Genomic DNA, 22,352 nt, shown 5'->3' with positions numbered 1-22,352 from the left:
CACTACTGGGCATGCCTAAAGTCATCTCTGAACTGCTATAAGTAACTCTTGCTTAGCTACTCCCGCCTCTCTGGTTCTGTCCATCTTCTGGTCCATGGCTTGTTGAATTTATTTGGTGTCCCCTTTGTGAGTCATCTGTATTCCACGTGCACTGCTAGGCTGAAAAGGACATTTCTAGCGCATCTACTACTAATAGTCAGTGAAAACCACTCACAAAAAACATGGTTAGTGCAAAAACAAGCATATGAGAATAAGGGCTCATGCACATGACCGTAGTTTTGGTCCACACCAGATTGACATTTTTTGCGGATCAGATGCAGATCCAATTATTACAATAGGGCTGCAAGAGATGGGGACAGCACACCGTGTGCTGTCTGCACCCGTATGTCTTCCACAGCTCTGCCCAAAAATTTACCATGTCCTATTCTTGTCCATTTTGCGGACAAGAATAGGCAGTTCTAACAGAGGGCAGGATGTACCAAACCACAAAATGTGTCATGTGCATGAGCCCTAAAACATTGAAATCAAAGGATCCGTTTGTTGCCCATGGAGAACACAGACATCTGTCATTCGCTGATGTGTCAATAAGCCCCTAATGTAGACAATTCAATCTGCCTGTTTGGTGGTCACTGGTAGCTATTTAGATATTTTAGAAAAATGTCCAGACTAAATAATTATTACAGGGTTTTGCTGATGTTTCTCCAGCAGTTTAGCATTTTTTTACGGTAAAAACCATCAGCTCCAGATGTTAGTTTTTTTTGCTCCTGGTGTTTTTGTTAATTTGGTGGAATTTTTTTTGTCTTTTTGGTTACTTTCCAAAAACACAGCACTCTGAAGCTCTGTTTTGTTTTGTTTTTCAGGTGTTTTCACAACTTTCTCTATACGGAAAAAACACCACAAACCCTGCTTTTTTCAAGCAAAACACTTGAAAAAAAAACACGCAAAAAATGCAGGTAGCAAAAAAAATAAAATAAAAAAAATGCAACACCTGGTAGGTGGTTATTATGGCAATTTTTAGTGCTTAAAAACTACACAATGCACATAAATGATGACTCCATAAAGAACTGTGATGTTATCTGTCATAACAGTAAAAGCCGTGGGCAGTGGAATATGGCCATCTGCCCCCAAGGCTGGATTGTGGATACTTGTCTCCAAGTCAAAGGTAATTTGCTGATAGCACATGTAACACCTGGAACGTTTTCTGCACAGATGTCTATAATACATGGTGTACACCCAAGGTTAAATGACCTATTTATGAGACCCGGCACAGTACAGGGAAAAAGCATACAGAGCTCCCGGGAAGCTTGACATGTCCCTATATTTTGTAATGAAAACCAGTCCTGCATTATGAAGTGTAAAAATGAGATGTGACGATGCAAAGGTCACTTATTTTTCCCATGAACTGGTACCTGGCTACCTGTCCTCTTTACCTTATACAATAAGAGCTCTGAACCAGCCAAGAAGACGCACTGCCAATAGTAAGCTGGCATGAAGCAGCGTCTGTGACCGCTACCAATTGTGTACTTGTGATGGGAACTTTACTTAAAAATGCAAGTGGCACAAAGGACAATGAATTAAAAGGCCACCATCCCTAGTCAAGGCCTCAGCGGGGGAGATTATCATTTATGATGTGCTTCTGCGAACTTTATAGTTGTCATACATATCATAATATTGTATAACTACTGAAGAAGCATATATGTTATTATATATAATGAGCATGACATAACATTGGTGGGGGTGCCAGTCCGCATTCTGGATGCAGAAATGGAATGATGTTTCCATGTCTCAAACTTAGCTACATGGCAAAATGTGCTGTGCAACATTTCACGTAACGTTTGTCAATGGTGTCGCAATGTGACACACGACATGCTGTAACGCGACAGTTGCAAAAAAATCCAGACAGATTTTGTGTCGCAAGTTGCGTGTGACTTTTCCTCTAGTGACTTTAATGGAAGTTACACGTGTCCCCTGCAACCTGTCAGTGTTTTTACAGCTAAATCACATTTCTAAAATATTTGCGCGACAGCAAGTTGCAGATAAGTTGGACATATTTTATGTGTCATGTGGAGCCAAATCCTGATGGAGAGTGGCCAGGTTTGTCACCAGCAAGAGGGCTTCTTTCTTAGAATCAGTGGGTGTCCAGTGGATATGCCAAGACAATCTTGCGTTCACATGACCGCGGTTTTCAGAGTCAGTTAAAGTCTATAGGGCTATTTACATGGCCGTGCTGTGCTCCCAGTGCCGTGATGTCATGACTCTGGGAACGTCAGGTCCTACTGCATCCAGTGAATAGCGAGGCTTTGAGGAGCAAATGAATGTTAGGGCCCCCACAGAGGTTTTGCTCGGAGGGACACATGGTGGCATACTCCCTATGAGCTATTGCTTGTGGTTTTGGAGTTATATGTATATGGTTGTACGGTTTTGGGTTCCTCTCTATTTCTCCCCTTCCCCCATCCCCATTTTCATATACAGTTAGGTATGTGGAGTCATTTATTGCAGGTAATTGAACCTGACAGGGGCAGACTGGGAACTTAAAGTGGCCCTGGGAAAAAAACTAAAAGTGGCCCCATTTTGTAGGCAAGTCTAAATTAACAGATGGCAGGACAACACAAATAAGAGGGGTCAACAATACCATAGTGCAAAATACCATCCCAGCAGAACCAAATAACACAGTGTAGCACAATATACTGTCCCAAAAGCTGGCCCTTTGCCATCAATAGCTACCACCTTGTGTCCTCCTCCTCCAGTCGCCTATGGAGCAGGGGGCTACAGCAGTTGAATTCAGGAGGGCATGTGTGGCCCCTGGCTGAGTACACAAGTAAATCATTCTCACACCGTTAATTACTGTTGAGAACTCATTATGTATCCGGTCAGAGGCAGAGAGGAGGGCTTGGGAGAAGCCCTGGGGCATTGGCCCGCCAGGAAATTTCTCTGTAGGGTCTATGGCCAATTCACCCCTGAAACCTGAGGAGATGGGGTCAACTTGAGGTCAGCTGTACTGAAGTACGAGCCTGTTGTCCTAATCTGCCCCTTGTTGCTATGGGTTTTTATTGGATGTTTGGACAAGGGCGGAAAAATCTGACAGCTGTGATTTGTTATCTCTAATGGCGGGAAGGATTCCCCTATTTAAATTCGGTTATCTGGTGATTCGTGTAAGTTGGGGCACAGAAGAGCTTTAATACCGTGCCCTGCCTACCCTTCCCCTGTCGCAATGTTTGTTGTAGGGGTGTTGTCGTCCAGTATGGTATGTTGGTTTTAACTATTTATTTATTAAAGGATATATATTTTATTCTGTTTTTTATTATTTAACCCTAAAAAAAAATGCGAACAATGTTTTCCACACATGGAAGTGTCTGTGTCTTTATCTGTTTTTGCACACGCGTGAGAAAAATCGGCACGTTTGGTACCCAGACCCGAACTTCTTCACAGAAGTTCGAGTTTGGGTTCAGTATTCTGTAAATTTTATTATTTTTCCTTATAAAATGGTTATAAGGGAAAATAATAGCATTCTTTAATACGTAGAAGGTCAATTGAGGGTTAAAAAAAAATAAAAAAATTAACTCACCTCCTCCAATTGATCGCGTAGCTGCTGGTCTAATGTTCTTTCTTCAGGACCTGTCAAAGGACCTGTGGTGACGTCACTGAGCTCATCACATGGTCTATCACCATGGTGATGGATTATGTGATGTATCATGTGATGGATTTTTATTTTTATTTTTTTAACCCTCAATTGACCTTCTACTAAGCATTCTGTATTAAAGAATGCTATTATATTCCCTTATAACCATGTTATAAGGGAAAATAATACAGTGAATAGACTTTCATCTTGGCAACCATGCGTGAAAATTGCACCGCATCCGCACTTGCGGATGCTTGCGATTTTCACGCAGCCCCATTCACTTGTGCGTTGCACAATATAGAGCATGCTGCGATTTTCACACAACGCACAAGTGATGCGTGAAAAATCACCGCTCATGTGCACAGCCCCATAGAAAAATGAATGGGTCCGGATTCAGTGCGGGTGCAATGCGTTCAATTAACGTATTGCACCCGCGCGGAAATCTTGTCCGTGTGAACCCAGCCTTACTGTTCTCCTTACCTGCTTGCCCTACAATTTTAGCTCCACTGTCCCAATTCACTTCCATTTGACGGCGGCTGCTTCCTATTCACCTGAAGATCAGTATAGCAAAAGCAGAAAAACCTTTAAGATTGAGCAATCCCATTTTACTATTTTGGGATTTATTTCAGATGAACCAGAGAGACAACTCCAAAGTAATATTCAACTGAAAGTGAGGCAAGAGAACTAGAACATCCCACAAGGCTTACACTTCTCTAAATGAAACATGCAAGCTAGTTCTCTTTATAGAAGGACAAGAGAACCAGAATGTCTCAAGCAGGCTCTGACTGGCCAACAGGGGAACATGTGAAGTAGGCCACTGGGCAAGGTGGGACCATAGTCACCCAATCTCTGCACAAGTAGCACATGACACTGACTGACTGATCTACCTAGATAGGTAGTGTACAGCATCTTAACCAGCCTGTGTTTATATAGAAAATTATCTATTATTACACAAGCTTTATTTGACCAAGATGACTTCTAGGTACAGAAGTATGCCAGAGAGTATAATCTTTCCCAAGGACCTGCCCTGTCAAAGTTGCTGCAGAGACTCCTATAATGAGTCCTTTCGTAGCATATTTCTGCTGCCGCTGTGTGAGCAGGTAACATTTGCATGTTGCTGTACAGTGGACCCTAGGAACCCCAGTCCAACACTGAAGAGACTCAAGAGACATTTGCTTTATTTAGTTGACCGGTGTTGAAGGGGAATCTTAAGGGTGCTCTTTATCATTAGGAAGAACAAAAAATATGCATCTGTACTGTATACCAAGTGACACTATTCTTGGTTTCTAGGAAGAATATTTGCAAATTTGATATCTGTTTTTTTTTTCTTTTTTGTCAGGCAAGCTAATTTGTATACTTTAGCTTTCTAGGAAAGATATTGAAATTAGCTTTTCTTCCAAAACACAAAATAATGCTAATATTTTCTCATGCCAGCCGAATAAACATTTGCAATTTGCATGTACTCTTCCTAGAAACCGATAGGGTCATTTATCAGACTAGTGTAAAGTAGAACTGGCTTAGCTGTCCATAGCAACCAATCATATTACTCCTTTCATTTTTCAAAGGAGCTGTCAAAAAGATTAGTGGAATTTGATTAGTTGCTATAGGCAATTAAGCCAGTTCTACTTTACACCAGCTTGATAAAATGACTTCACATGAGTAGTGTCACCTTGCATACAATACTCATACATATTTTTTGGTCTCCCTAATGATAGAGCACCACCACAAGGCCACTCAACCAAGTAAGGCAAATTTCTCGAGACAATCAGGTTCATTTGCCCTTATAGAAAGAGAATTAGCTTGCATGTTTCATTGGGGAACATGTAAGCCTTGTGAGATATTCTAGTTCTCGTCTCACTTTCAGTTGAAAATTACTTTGGAGGTCTCTCTCTGATTCATCTGAAGTTTATCCCAAAATGGTAAAATGGAATTGTTCATTCTTAAAGGTGTTTTACCATTAAAGTGAACTGGGACAGGGGAGCTGTAATCACACCTGTTTTCTGCTGCACAGCTACCAGGTAAACAGAAAGGGGAACACAGTGCCCATATGAGCGTTGTGTTATATTCACTCAGCTGATCAGCAGGGGTGCCTTCTGAACATGCTTATGTAGCAAAACATAAGGTCCTTCTATCTTCATTCAGCAGGACCTCCTCTGACGTGACCGCGCTCACCATGTGGGTGATGACGTCAGTGAAGGTCCTTTTGCAGGTCCTTCAAGAAGAACAAAGAAGAGGATCCCGGCTGTGCGATCAAGTGGATGAGGTGAGTTATGTTTTTATTATTTTTTAACCCTCAATTGACATTATATTTAGCATTCTGTATTAAAGAATGCTATTATTTTCCATTATAACCCTGTTAAAATGGAAAATAATAAAATCTACAGAATACCAAACCCAAACCCGAACTTCAGTGAAGAAATCCAGGTTCGGGTCTGGGTACCACATTCAGTTTTTTCTCACGCGCGTGCAAAACGCATTGCTCTCGCACAGGAAAAAATTTGCAGCGAAACGCCATCACAGCCAAAACTGAAATTGCGTGCCTACTCGCGTGGGTTTGCCGCAATGCACTCACAATGCATTCGCCCCTCACCCGCGATGCCCGTGTGAAAAAGGCCTTAGGAATCCTTCACATATACTTTTTGGGCCGATTTGACTGTTTTTTTTATTGTGCAATTTATTATACAATTTTCACAATATTTTTGGCAGCATTTTTCTGAATTTTTTTAAGTGTCGAGATGTTATTTTAAAGTTTATACTGGTTTATATTTGCTGCAGACAGCAGCTTTTTTTACACTGTTTTTGAACCACATTTCTTCATTTTGACAGTTTTTTTGTCAGAACCCGCAAGCTCTAGGTATGGCACTTTTCGGCCATTTTTCCCCCCACGAATCTATTGGACTTGAAAAATGTCTAAAAAAAACAACACGTTCCAAGTATACAGTTTAGAAAAGGCTTTAAAAAGCCACAAAAATGTGAAATGGTGGGTTAAAAAATAAATAAAAAACACTTTACCACCATAACATTTATGTGTGAAGGAGGCCTTTTGGTTCCTTATTTTGGTCACACAACAAAAAAAATGCATCACAAGTGAGAAACAATGCCACAAAACATGTAGTACTGCACTTCCTAATTCCCTATAAGTTTTCAGAGAAAATCTGCTGAAAAACAATGCAACAGAAACGCCACAAAAGACATTACGGGACATTTAGCAAGACTGGCACATCCATACTCCAGTCCCTATCTTCCTGCACTGGCAGGGCCGTCTTTAATATTGATTGGACCCTGGGCAAAAATTTACTTGGGCCCCCTGGATCCCGCCTTCTCACACCTTAGCAGGCAATCGCGCCCTCCACCACAACACACACACAAAAAATCCACACATCTGGTAGAGTACAGTGAATGACTGTAAATACTTCCAGTTCTGAAGACTCCAGCGGCTCAGGATCAGTGCTCTGGGCTGGAAGTGGGCACCGCTCTGCAGGAAGGAGACCAGGGCTCGGCTCACCCTAATGTTACAGTGCACCCCAGCACCCCACAGTATGCAGTATAGCACCCTATAGTATACAGCACCACACAGTATGCAGTATAGCACCCCACACTATACAGTACCCCACAGTATATAGTAGAGCAGTATAGCAGCCCACAGTATACAGCACCCCACAGTATACAACACCTCACTGTATACAGCACCCCAAACTATACACGATACAGCCCCCCACACTATACAGTACATCAGTATAGCACTCCACACTATACCGCACCCACAGTATACAGACCCCCACAGTATACAGTACAGCAGTATAGCACTCCACAATATACAGCCCCCCACACTATACAGGCCCCCCACACTATACAGGCCCCCACACAGCATACAGCCCCCCACACATTATACAGCCCCACCACACAGTATACAGCCCGCCACACAGTATACAGCCCGCCACACAGTATACAGTCCCACACAATATACAGCCCCCCACAGTATACAGGCCCCCACACAGTATACAGGCCCCCACACAATATAAAGCACCCCACTATACAGTAGTTTACAGTATATTAACATAACAGCCCCTGATGTAATCTTCACACAAAGAAGCTTCACAGTTAACTTCTGCAAAACTCCTGCTAGGACCTGTGATGACCTCATAGCCATGTGACCAGTAACTGCTAGGTTACTGGTCACATGGTGATGATGTCATCTAAGGTCCTAGATCACAACTTTAACACAGACAGCTTGACACCCGGGGCAGTAGCTAGTAGGGCTCAAGAGGCAGCTGCCTTGGGCCCCCCAGGAGCAACTGGGCCCGGGGCAGCTGCCACTTTTGCCCCTTGGTAAAGACGGCCCTGTGCACTGGTGTGAGATACACCTAAATTAATACTCAGATGCCTCTTAATAAATTGAGTGCATCTCTACCTTGCCGTGTGCCAGAAACTGAAGTCTACCCCAGCTACAGCCTGTAGCTGGCGTAGACTTCAGCTATAACTTCTGTCACTTTTTGGCAAAAGTTACAGTAAATACGGCGGGCAATGCGAAGTCCTGCCCCTTCCACATCTTCACTTTGGAAAAATGATGAGAAACCTAAATAGTCATAAAGGCACCCACCATAATGTGTGACTTTTTTACGGCACAATAGTGGATTAAATGGGTCGGCCACTTTTTGGTTATTGTTGACCAATGTGTATATAAGATTACTATATGGCACTTGCTAATATAGCCTTTGTTGAAATTCTGCACCATTTTCTATTTCATAAGTTATTCCCCCGGGTTTAAAAAGTCTTTTGTGCTGTTCACACAGAGGTTTTGTCTGTAAGATGGATGCTAAAGGCAAGATGGAGGCAATTCGCCTCCATGTGAGGTCTCCTTTGTACAGATACACTGCTCCTGCCTTCTGCTCTTGCATTGTTGGAAGATTAGTGCGGATGCAGTGTGTCTGAATGGAGGAGACATCACACGGAGGTAAAATTTCCTGGTCACATGACCCTCCTTCAGCAGCCATTTTATGGAAAAGACCTCTACATGGACGGCAGAAAACACTTTGTAAACAGGGGCATATCTTATGAAATATGATATGAAAAATGGTGCAACATTTCAGCAAAGAAGATATTAGTGTCATATAATCTTACAAACACATTAGCCAACAGTAACCAGATAGTGCCCTACTCCTTTAATAAATGTCCCTGATGGCATTTTCAAAAGTCACATGCAACATTCTACATGCGACACACAATCTGACAGGTCTGGATTTTCTGCGACTGTCGCGTCACAGTTCTAGCATGGCACACTGCAACACCACTGACATGAAATGTTGCTGGAATTTCTTGTCATGCAACACATGTCGCTGGGTAGCCATACCCTAAAGTTGTCCTCTTTGAGGAACTTTTTCAATTACCCCTATTAGGGAATGTAGGAGAACTCTCTGACCCTTTAAAGGTTATGTTCACCTTCGGAGGCAATTTTTGTTTAGGTTTGGCTAAAAATCATATTTTCAATTGTACTTTAATAAAAAAAATATTGAGCCATTCTGTCACAAAGGGTTAACGTTTTTTCTAGCTGAGTGACTGGTACTTTCACTTTGTGCAGGACTTCTAATAACACTTTTTTAAGCTACATTCTTATCAGTAAGATAAGAACGGAGCTATGATGAGTGTTTATAATGTCAGAGAGCAGAGACAAGGAGCCCGTCAGCTCCCCAACAGATAGAAAAGAGAGAAAATCCAGAGGCTGCTTCTGGAGCATCTCAGCTCTGTACAGAAAAAAGGGCTCCATATTTTTAATAAAGACCAACTGAAAAAATGATTTTTAGCTCAAAATGAGTACAATGCAATAATATAAAAAAAAATGACATAGCCTTTAAGTAAGAACAGATGGAGAAACTCAATGGAGTGTTACTCACTATGGAGGCATGCATGCAATTCTGAGAGCTAAGGGTCTCTTTTTTATATCAGGAATGTCAAGGGTTCAAAGACAAAAATTAACAATGATCAGCTTTTTGCACAGGGAACTTCTTAAAAGGGTAAGTAAACTTGTGTACATTTTTATTAACCTGTCCCTATTGCCCCAATAAGAGTTTTTGTAATATAGTTTATTAATGCCTTTTGTTTTTTTATTACACTTTTTCCTCCCTAAAGTGCACGTTTTGTTGTGCGCTTAAAACAGGCATCCTCAAACTGCAGCCCTCCAGCTGTTGCAAAACTACAACTCCCAGCATGCCCGAACAGCCTACAGGTATCAGCCTACAGCAGGGCATTGTGGGAGTTGTAGTTTTACAACAGCTGGAGGGCCGCATTTTGAGGATGCCTGGCTTAAAATCTACTTCTCTGTACACTGCTAAGTTTCCATTTTTATTAATGGGGCCGCAGCGCAGGGAGTACGGAAAGGAGTCCATATTGTTGCTCCTGCCCATGCACTTCGGATGTTTACTAAATCATGACACAGCACATGGGTACCCTGTATCCATGTACTATGCCAGGATTAGCTGAGCAGAGTGGGCTCCTGCTTCTGCCTGCTCCGCCAAGCTAATCCTGTCTGACTGCTCAGCGGTGTACAGAGAAGTAGATTTTAAACGCACAGCGAAACGTGCCCTTTAAAGGAGGGAAAAGTGTAACAAAAATACAAAAAACATTAATAAACTATTGCAAAAACTATTACGGCAAGGTTGACAAAAACGTATACAAAAGTTTAGTTACTCTTTAAGGGAAAGTGTAATCAGAAAATGAACTACTGTTTAAATCACATTTTGATGTTAAATGTTTTTTTTTAAATGCTGGTAATGTTATTTTGCATTTCTCATGTCACTATCTATATTTTTAAATACATTTTGAAGTCCTGCATTTCTGCACTAGCCACTAAGCCTATAAGTGTTACTTCTTGTACAGGCAACTTTTTGTCATTATCATGATATGCGAGATTACAATAAGAGATAAATCAGGATCCACAATAGGCGATTATCACATTTAAGCTAATATTTCCTTATACAATGACCTCTGCACAGGTCACACAGCATGACTAAAAACCCTCCCTTCGAAGTCATTTACAAAGACCGATAAGCGCCTCCGACAGTCGGTGCATCTGAGATGAGAACTACTCCAGCCCGTGACTGAAGTAGTTTTCACTCCCCTATTACAGGAGTAAATGATGGTAAATTTGTAAGGTCCAAAGTGAGACCAAACCCCAACCCTCCCTACTCCCAAGTGTTGAGCACAGCTCAAAAACACCTGTGCGACTAAATATTGCACGCTGATCACGTTTTTACTGATGTAATTGTAGTGTCCCACTAGGTAAATGTGGGCACTACACAAGGGTTAATATGGCCATCGTATTTTATATGATGCTTTATGTGATTTTCCCTGTGCATTTCCTGTATCAGGCCTGTTAGGGGTATTTCCTCCTCCTAGACAGTAGAGGGAGCTAGGGAACCCCTAGTATATAGTTAGGCCCAGACAGGAAAGAGGAGGGCAGTGTAGTCCAGGAGGCTAGTGAGTGCAGTCTAGCCTGCCTGAGGTTCCTGAGCAAGTGTAGCTCCGAAGTTTGTCCCCAGGGGAAGAGTTACCTCCTGAGAAATCTGCAGTTCCCACAAAGTGCAGAGCAGAGCAGAATTGTTTCCAGCTGAACCAGAGAGCTAAAGGGCAGAAGGATCTATTTAATGCAAGGATATATACATACCTGAGGAAGTTTCCCTAACCAAGATTAAAGCCATCAATAGGGCATACGGGCCTTGGGATAAAGACAGACAGGATTCTGAGGAAAAGTGCAGCCTGGTCTGTAAGTGTTTTAACCCTCTGAGTATCTTGCAAGAACATTGTGCCTGCCATTTGTGAAAACCTGCCTGTAACCACCTGATTGCATGTGGAACTGAACCCAGACTGTAAATAGTTGACTGTTTCCAGTAAAAGGAAGTTTTGGTTCACCACAACATTGTGTTCCTCAATTATTCCTATCATAAATCGGTGTGCCACCGTTACCGGCACTGGCGTCACGATTCTTAAAGGGACCTTGCCCCCGGTACATTAAACACCTGCAACATCCAGGGTACCTCATCTACCATCAGGCCTGGTCCCTATACACTGAGAGTGTCCCAGAGGTCTCCTGTGCCAGCCTCTCCATCACTGCTGTACGCCTGCCCAGGGTCTCCCATAAACTGTGAGTAACCCAGAGCAACCCTCGTTTGCCTAAGTAACCGTGACCTCACCATCGCAATACCCTGCAGGGCTGCGTACTGCATAATGTATATCCACCACACATGCACATCAGTGCCCACATTTCAGATTGGGTCAGCAGTCTGCATCAGTATTAGGAAGCCAAAATCTAAAGTCGGTGGCAATATCAGAAGTATAAATCTTTCCATTGTAATTCCCCAGTGTTTAGGATCTACAGATGTGTGTCACGAAATGACGTTCCATCTAAATTGGATAAATTGCAATACAACGTTCAGATACAGGTGGCGCTTTGTGTTGCTAGCTTTACAGCGTTCAGACAGCAGGTGGCGCACTGCGTTACTAGCTAAATACCTGAACTTAAGGTAAAGACCTGGTAATGGAATTACAATTGTGAAATTTGGCCGGGTTCACATCAGGTCTTTGTCTTACATTTAACATACGGTATATCAAAAATATATTGTATACATTAAACAAATCCCTCCTATGGATGCTCTTTTTTTTTACTGTGCAAAGATTACCATATATTTTTACCTGTGCCATTGTTCACTACAATTCTATATGCCGTATACTATGATTTAGATACACTTGGTGTCACTATATAGTGCTAGTCTAGTATTATATTTATTATATTCAAAATAGCACACCAACCACAGTATTATGCAGAGATTATTATATACTTCTAACAGTCCCATTACATGTTGCAAATGTACATAATACAATTCAGACACATTGGAAGTCAGTATATAAATCGTAATCTTTGCATGACTTAGGCTACTTTCACACTAGCATTCGGGTGTCCGCTTGTGAGCTCCGTTTGAAGGGGCTCACAAGCGGCCCCGAACGCATCCGTCCAGCCCTAATGCATTCTGAGTGGACGCGGATCCACTCAGAATGCATCAGTCTGGCAGCGTTCAGCCCCTGCTCCGGTCAGCAGGCGGACACCTGAACGCTGCTTGCAGCGTTCGGGTGTCCGACTGGCCGTGCGGAGGCGTGCGGATCCGTCCAGACTTACAATGTAAGTCAATGGGGACGGATCTGTTTGAAGATGACACACTATGGCTCAATCTTCAAACGGATCCGTCCCCCATTGACTTTACATTGAAAGTCTGGACGGATCCGTCTGAGGCTACTTTCACACTTAGACATTTTTTAACATTATAATGCAGACGGATCCGTTCTGAACGGAGCCACCGTCTGCATTATATGAGCGCATCCGTCTCAGACGGATCCGCTCTGAATGCAAGTGTGAAAGTAGCCTAATTGATTATCTGCTAAGCTGCATATCTAATCTAATCCTGTGTGATACTATCTGCTGCGCTGTGTATCTAATCCTACCATGTGTGATACTATCTGCTGAACTGTGTATCTAATCCTACCATGTGTGATACTGTCTGCAGAGTCATGTAAGCCTATTGTGATTGATACTGTCTGCTGAGCTGTGTATCTAATCCTATTAGGTGCGATACTGTCTGCTGAGCTGTGTATCTAATCCTATTAGGTGTGATACTGTCTGCTGAGCTGTGTATCTAATCCTATTAGGTGCGATACTGTCTGCTGAGCTGTGTATCTAATCCTATTAGGTGCGATACTGTCTATGAAGCCATTATATGTATGTGTATAGAGTGTGACACTGTCTGCTGACCTGTGTTTTTAATCCTACCTTGGGTGATGGTGTCTATGAAGCAATTGTATGTATCTGTATAGAGTGGTATACAGATACAGATACAGTGGTATACAGATACAGTGGTATACAGATACAGAGATAAGGAGCTCTGCTTTGTCTACATACTGTACACTGCAGCCACTGTGGGGGAGGTGCTGATGGATTTCAGTCCCTGTATTTCACTGTCTTGTGGATGAGGCCCAATTACAAATTAAATAAGTTATAGAAGCCCATTCATGTTGCTATTGGAAAACATAACACAAAACATTCTTATTGTCTTGGGTCCCTGAGGCGGTGCTTATTTTTAGAGAAAAAAAAAAACCACATTCCCACTTTCCACAAATGACTACATGCCACTGGTTTTGTCCCCCTTAATTTATTTTTTATTTTTTGGGCGGTTTGGACCTTCACCCAGTGGCAGACCCAGGTATGTGGACCTTTAGGAAAAAATGCTTTGAGTACTCCTGATTCAGGGTTTAATTTTAATAAACTTTAATTATGGGTTTAATGCAGAAAATAACAATTGCACCATTTTCATTTACAACACTTCCCAATCTCCATAGAATTACAATGGTGCAGCTGTAGTCCAGGACCACATCATGGATCTACAGGAGGTCTGCCCTTTACTCTTCCATGGCCAACACGAAAAGCTTTGGTGATACAGAATGTTACACGTCAGTGGCACTGCCTTACTTTCCTATCACTAATGGAAGGACTTTATACAGATGATCAATGTAATTGTTCCATTGTTGTACAGTTAGGACATTATCCCAGAACTTAAGTATCCCATCAATCAACTCCTGCTTAGTCCTTGGCTTTATTTCAGACCTTATAATTCTCCTGGAATTCCATACAGGTTTAGTACACCGGCACGGCCAACGCAGGACCTACCCATAAATGACATCCTTGCCTTCTCTGGGAGAGCTGTACCTGACATTCCTCTGACTGTCATCACCCCGGAACTGGCCAAATTATTGTTTGCCACAAGTCACGGACAGCTTCATCGTTCTGCACAAGCAATCTTCCAAGAGGATGTGCCCCATGCGATGTACATGACCTGGGTCAAGACTGTGAACTTTGATGGCAGCCAGGCAGAGAGCTCTGCCCAGCAACTTGATGGAGGATATTTTATCTAGATGCCGGAATAGGTTCAGGCTAGGACTAACAGAGATTGGCATTATCCGCGACACCTTGAATGCCTTGCTAGGGATGCCCAGAGTCCAGCCATGGAAGAGCCATAAAGATAATACCAGCAGCCATTGTGACGTCTCATTCCCTTTCCAACTGTTTTTCACTTTATAAATCTGACAGTCTGACAAAGTTGCAAGTTATTAGATTCTGTAAATTAACAGTTTAATTGTGTGAGAAGACATTCCACAAGGATTTTTTGAAGCAAGTTTTTTTTAAACAAACAGCATTTCTGCCATGCTACATAAGCACTTCCCCATTGTAAATATAATGTATATTGTGTGGTCATACAGAATGCACTTAGATTTGTGTGATTGTTTTTGCTGGTGTTTTTGTAAGCAAAATATTTTTTAAAACAAAATAACCACATCCGTGTCTGTTGGGTTTTATATTTTAATTGTAAAATAAAAATATGACTGTAGGCACAATGAACATAGAAGGACAGTAAATAAAATAATATAGCAAAAGGTGTAAAAAATGTACTTTACAATCAGAAGTGTAAAATACAACTTTGGGACTGTGAGTGATTTAACCCTTTTCCAACCTATTCTATATGGGGAGTAGCGATGGCATTAGTGTTTGCTCCTCCCAATAGTATGAAGGAGATCACTACATGTAATAGCAGCGCTCTCCTTCAATAATGAGCAACGCAACGATTCCTAAGTAGTAATATCACCATAGTGCCCTGAGTATTTATATCGCCGCCCCTGCAGGTCCCCATGTAGTTCTAATGCCCTCTGCAGTTCTAACTCCCCTGTACTGTGCCCTCTATTATAATGCGCCCAGAAGGGTCTGTATATATATATATATATATATATATATATATATATATCTATAGGCTCCAGTGTTTAATGCTCCGCCATTTCCACCAGTAGTGCCAGTATATAATCCTCTTTCGACCTCCCTCATATTGCGTGCTTTGCCAATAAATATATATTGACCACCCTGTATTTCCAATGGAGAATTTCCCCTGCAAAACATACAAGAATAGGACAGGTTCTATATTCTTGGACATTCAGATGCAGGCAGCATATGGTGTTGTCCACATCTTTTTTGCCCCCATTGAAATAAATGGGTCCTCAAATAATGTTGATCTGATGCAGACCAAAAATATGGTCATGTGAAAGGCTAAATACACAAAGTTTTTGGGATGAGGATTTGAAGCAGACCTGCCTACAGAAATGGATTGGAAAGGAGTTAGAAATACACTACGTGCAGAATTATTAGGCAAATGAGTATTTTGACCACATCATCCTCTTTATGCATGTTGTCTTACTCCAAGCTGTATAGGCTCGAAAGCCTACTACCAATTAAGCATATTAGGTGATGTGCATCTCTGTAATGAGAAGGGGTGTGGTCTAATGACATCAACACCCTATATCAGGTGTGCATAATTATTAGGCAACTTCCTTTCCTTTGGCAAAATGGGTCAAAAGAAGGACTTGACAGGCTCAGAAAAGTCAAAAATAGTGAGATATCTTGCAGAGGGATGCAGCACTCTTAAAATTGCAAAGCTTCTGAAGCGTGATCATCGTACAATCAAGCGTTTCATTCAAAATAGTCAACAGGGTCGCAAGAAGCGTGTGGAAAAACCAAGGCGCAAAATAACTGCCCATGAACTGAGAAAAGTCAAGCGTGCAGCTGCCAAGATGCCACTTGCCACCAGTTTGGCCATATTTCAGAGCTGCAACATCACTGGAGTGCCCAAAAGCACAAGGTGTGCAATACTCAGAGACATGGCCAAGGTAAGAAAGGCTGAAAGACGACCACCACTGAACAAGACACACAAGCTGAAACGTCAAGACTGGGCCAAGAAATATCTCAAGACTGATTTTTCTAAGGTTTTATGGACTGATGAAATGAGAGTGAGTCTTGATGGGCCAGATGGATGGATTGGTAAAGGGCACAGAGCTCCAGTCCGACTCAGACGCCAGCAAGGTGGAGGTGGAGTACTGGTTTGGGCTGGTATCATCAAAGATGAGCTTGTGGGGCCTTTTTGGGTTGAGGATGGAGTCAAGCTCAACTCCCAGTCCTACTGCCAGTTTCTGGAAGACACCTTCTTCAAGCAGTGGTACACACGACAGGATTAGATATACATCTTAGCAAAACATATCACACATGATAGAATTAGATACACAGCTCAGCAGGCAGTATCACACACAATAGGCTTAGATACGCGACTCTACAGACCGTATCACACAGAATAGGATTAGATACACAGCTCAGCAGGCAGTATCACACACAATAGGCTTAGATACATGATTCTACAGACCGTATAACACAGAATAGGATTAGATACACAGTTCAGCAGGCAGTATCACACGTAATGGGATTAGATACACATTTTAGCAGACCGTATCACACAGAATAGGATTAGATACACAGTTCAGCAGGCAGTATTACACATGATATGATTAGATACACAACCCAGCAGGCAGTATCACACACAATAGGCTTAGATACATGCCTCTACAGACAGTATCACACAGAATAGGATTAGATACACAGCTCAGCAGGCAGTATCACACACAATAGGCTTATATTCAAGACTCTACAGACAGTATCACACATGATAGGATTAGATACACATCTTAGCAAAACGTATCACACATGATATGATTAGATACACAACTCAGCAGGCAGTATCACACACAATAGGCTTAGATACATGACTCTACAGACAGTATAACACAGAATAGGATTAGATACACAGCTCAGCAGGCAGAATCACACACGATAGGCTTAGATATACAACTCTGCAGACAGTATCACACATGATAGGATTAGATACGCAGCTGAGCAGACAGTATCACACATAATATGATTAGATACGCAGCTGAGCAGACAGTATCTCACATGATATGATTAGATACACCACTAAGCAGGCAGTGTCACAGATGATATTTGGATTCTGGATTTAGTGTTACTTTATTCTCATGTGTTTGACTTTCACACATTTAATCTTCTCAATAGATCTCACCAAATCTAGCTAGGTCTTCCTCTAAATATCTCATATTTGAGGCTAGCTTCTCTGCAGCTTAAGCAATAAGCTACCTGTGGAGCACTCACCGCCCAGTGGTTGTGAGGTGTATTGCAACTTTTTAGATTTTAGTTACAGTCTCGCGATATGATGTTTTTCTGTCAGGACAAAATTGACACCACTTCCAGTTTGGAGATCAGGTGATTAGCGAAAGGGAGATTAGCTCCCATTATAATGATGGGGTCTTGGGTGGAGCCCTGGTGCCTCCTACGCTTTCATTATACCATGTATTCCTTTAAGTGCAGTGCTACATTTATGCTATATCTTCACATTCCAGCAAGATAATTCATGATACCTGAGGGGCTCCAATTAATTTTATAGCACACTTCCTTTCCTTCCCCCCCCCCCCCCCATTCCTTCTCCCTCCCTTTCCCTGGTTACGAAGGTTCCTAATCTACTGTTATACAGCCATGCCTTGCTCCTTGGTATGTCACAAATCTGAGAAACTGATTTTTGACACGCCATTGTAACTTTATTCTGTAAAAGTGTAATGTTTTGACTAACTATCTAAATTGCCATGTGTAGCGGCATATTTATTATTGCGAATTGTTCATAGTATTGTACAATAAAAAAATATTTACAACAGTTTGGAGATCAGGTAAGAGAGAGGACACATCTGTACTTTACAAATACATTGCACTGATCAAAGCTGCAATATGTGAATAAGTGGTTTTTTGTGTGTGAAAATTGTGCTGTTTTTCATGCAGAATTGATCTAAAGAGAATGGAAGTATAAAATAGTAACTTATACTTCTCTTTCCTGCTGGACTCACTGTTGTGGGATTCTTCCGGAAAAAAATAAATAAAATACGCCCCTCCCCGTGTTATTAGGCCAACTGAACACGTTGCAGAATATGTGCGGTTTTTCGTGCAGAAAAAACACCGCGTATTATAGTACCACAAAGTGTATAAGATTACACTAATCTCATGTACACTTTGCAGAATTTTTCCATGCACAAATTGGCCTGCGGCGCAGATTTCAAATTTAATAGCATATCAATTATGTTTGCGGTTTTAGCTGCGGATTTCATCTGTTTCAATGAAAGGGCAAGATCTTTGGCAAAACCGCATCAAATCCACACCAAAAACCGCAATTGGACATTGCAGAATTTGGTGCAGATATGCAGCAGAAACGCACATAAATCCACAACGGAAATTGGTGGGGACCTTATGTGCGTTCGTCCTCACTCATGTGCAGGTGGCTATATTATGGAATGGCATATGTAACTATTAGTGTTGAGCAAACTTGTGTTTCAAGTTCGGGTTATCTAAGAATTCCCTTATGGATTCCGCTAACACGGACCATAATTTAGCGGAAGCGGAATCCATAACGGAATTCTTAGATAACCCGAACCTTGTACGCTGAACTTGAAACCACAAGTTCATTTAAGGCTACATTCACACGTCAGTATTTTTCTATATCCCGAATTTCGTATGTCATCCGTTTTCTGCGGATCCATTGACTTTGTATTGTACCAGGATCCGATTTTGCGGATAATAATAGGACAAGTTTTATATTTTTTCGGACATACGGAACGGAACAACGGAAACGGACAGCACACATTGTGCTGTCCGATTTTTTTTCAGGACCCATTGAAAATGAATGGGTACGCAACTGGTCCAGATCTGTTCCGCAAAAAATGGAACAGATCAGGAAAGAAACAACGGACGTGTGAATGGACCCCAACACTAGTAACTATACAATGACATACTACATGACTAGACGACACTAGCTAGCCCTGCGCATATAACATCTGGCTAATGGAAGATTACTGCAAGGAGGGGTAGTCAGAACCTCCACATAGGGGAGAAGCACAGAAATCATAGAAGTGCAGCCAGCTACAGATGGGAAGAGCCGAAAGTTTCCAAGTTTTATGATTCATTTAACTTCACATAAGATTTGTTCAGAGTAAATAGTCAGGAGATTACTAATACTACTCATGGAGACAGTCCGACTAGCCTACAACTGGGAGGAAAGTCCAGCACTGACTGCTCTGAGGGTGCATTAGAAAGCATCAGTATAATGGGGTCTCTCATCTCCATTCCCCCACCAGTACAGGCTCTTACCTTCTACTTGTGCTCCCAGGCAAGAGGTAAGTGTGACAAGTGCTCCTCAAGAGGATTCTTAAACTGTCAGGGGCTGGTTGTTAGAGGAGGAGACAGGGCAGGGAAAGCACAGACCTTTCTCCACACTGCACAAACCACCTGATACCATGTACAGGGAAGGGACAACCTGCAAAGTGACACATTCATTATGCAACTCATCAAATTCAGGATTTTAACTTCCTCTTAAGGCCTCATGCACACGACCGTATGTATTTTGCGGTCAGCAAAAAACGGATCCTCAAAAAATATGGATGACGTTCGCGTGCATTCCGTATTTTGCGGAACGGAACAGCTGGCCTCTAATAGAACAGTCCTATTCTTGTCCGTAATGCGGACAATAATAGGACATGTTCTAATTTTTTGCTAAACGGAAATACGGAAACGGAATGCACACAGCGTAACTTCAGTTTTTTTTTGCAGACCCATTGAAATGAATGGTTCCATATACGGTCCACAAAACAAAAAATGGAACGGACACGGAAAGAAAATACGTTCATGTGCTTGAGGCCTAAAGGTGTAGTCAAACCCAGAGTGGATTCTGGTGCAGGCATTTTCTGAATGTGTACATGAGATTTTTTTTAAAAACTTTCAGCATGAAATTCTGCTCTGTAAAATCTGCAATGTATCAGTTAGGCCTCTTGCACAATGCACACGACCGTATGCCCTCCGTGACATACGGTCCGTGAGCGGGCCATATGTCCCGGAGCGGCATTGATCGTGCGCACGGGAGCACACAGCATCATAGATTACAATGATGCTGTGCACGTCGGGCAGCCCGCGGTGCTATCGTCCTGCTTCCGCCTAGCAGTGTTGCCAGTGACATCACCGGCACTAATGGGCGGGCTTTAGCACTGCCCTGCCTGCGCCTAGAAGTGTAAAAATGTCCTTGCCCTGCACGATTCAGCGCAGGGCAAGGGATATTATTGGCGCATGAAATGTTCCAATGCTCATGTCAGAGGGACTGCCTGGGCGAAAAATGGGATATGTCCGGGTTCAGCTCTAAACCCGGACAACCCCTTTAAAGGGGGTTGTCTCACTTCAGTACAAGACACTTACTAATGTATTGTGATTGTCCATATTGCTTCTTTCACTGGCTGGATTCCATACCTCCCAACTTTTGAAAAGAAAAAAGAGGGACACTCTGCCCAAAACATAGCTATGAACCTAATACCACCCAGTCCTCTAAATGCCCCCACATAGTAATTATTCCCCTTTATGCTACCACACAGTAGCTATGGCCAGATAAGTGCCCCCTTCACAGTAGCTATGGCCAGATACGTGCCCCCTTCACAGTAGCTATGGCCAAATACGTGCCCCCTTCACAGTAGCTATGGCCAGATACGTGCCCCCTTCACAGTAGCTATGGCCAAATACGTGCCCCCTTCACAGTAGCTATGGCCAGATACGTGCCCTCTTCACAGTAGCTATGGCCAGATAAGTGCCCCCTTCACAGTAGCTATGGCCAGATAAGTGCCCCCTTCACAGTAGCTATGGCCAGATAAGTGCCCCCTTCACAGTAGCTATGGCCAGATACGTGCCCCTTTCACAGTAGCTATGGCCAGATATGTGCCCCTTTCACAGTAGCTATGGCCAGATAAGTGCCCCCTTCACAGTAGCTATGGCCAGATACGTGCCCCCTTCACAGTAGCTATGGCCAGATAAGTGCCCCCTTCACAGTAGCTATGGCCAGATACGTGCCCCCTTCACAGTAGCTATGGCCAGATACGTGCCCCCTTCACAGTAGCTATGGCCAGATACGTGCCCCCTTCACAGTAGCTATGGCCAGATACGTGCCCCCTTCACAGTAGCTATGGCCAGATACGTGCCCCCTTCACAGTAGCTATGGCCAGATACGTGCCCCTTTCACAGTAGCTATGGCCAGATACGTGCCCCCTTCACAGTAGCTATGGCCAGATACGTGCCCCCTTCACAGTAGCTATGGCCAGATACGTGCCCCCTTCACAGTAGTTATGGCCAGATACGTGCCCCCTTCACAGTAGCTATGGCCAGATACGTGCCCCCTTCACAGTAGTTATGGCCAGATACGTGCCCCCTTCACAGTAGCTATGGCCAGATACGTGCCCCCTTCACAGTAGCTATGGCCAGATATGTTGAATAATCAAATGTATGTGGTGGCTCACCTGTCGTGATTTCTGGACTAAGGTGCTCTGTTACAAAGGCTTACCCTAAAAATCCTCTAAAAAAAGAATATATACTAATAGGTGGTTAACACACACTATACCATTCGGGGCTGTATTAAAAATTAAATATTTTTAATCAGAACAATGAAGACTCATTATAAAACTGTCTGACATAAGTACAATCAACAAACCATTTATCAACATCTTCTGTACGTGTTCTCCACGGACAGCACACGTCCCCATTCATTTTAATGTGTGTATTCAGACATCAGCGTTTTAGCACAGTCCGTGTTTTCAGCATGTATGCATGCTCTATTTTGTCCGTGGTAACGGATCCATCATGTCCATTAAGCCTCATTCACATGTCAGTGTTGCACGGACGTGTCCTGTACGTGTTCTTCACGGACAGCACACGTCCCGATTCTTTTTAATGTGTGTATTC

At 42.6% G+C, this 22,352-nt stretch overlaps 1 protein-coding gene across 1 annotated transcript in view; it reads right to left on the bottom strand.

Annotated features, from left to right (window-relative positions):
• GGT1 (gamma-glutamyltransferase 1) overlaps window positions 1–19,854 on the bottom strand; it is a 115,801-nt gene extending 95,947 nt beyond the window's left edge. The window contains exon 1 of the mRNA XM_044275508.1: window positions 19,731–19,854. The gene's annotated coding sequence lies outside the window, so the exon portion shown is untranslated. The remainder of the gene's footprint in view (window positions 1–19,730) is intronic.
• Between the last annotated feature and the right edge of the window lie 2,498 nt (window positions 19,855–22,352).

The sequence above is a fragment of the Bufo gargarizans genome, chromosome 1, assembly GCF_014858855.1.
Source record: "Bufo gargarizans isolate SCDJY-AF-19 chromosome 1, ASM1485885v1, whole genome shotgun sequence".
In the NCBI taxonomy this organism is placed as follows: Eukaryota; Metazoa; Chordata; class Amphibia; order Anura; family Bufonidae; genus Bufo; species Bufo gargarizans.
This window is presented reverse-complemented; position numbering and strand designations above follow the sequence as displayed.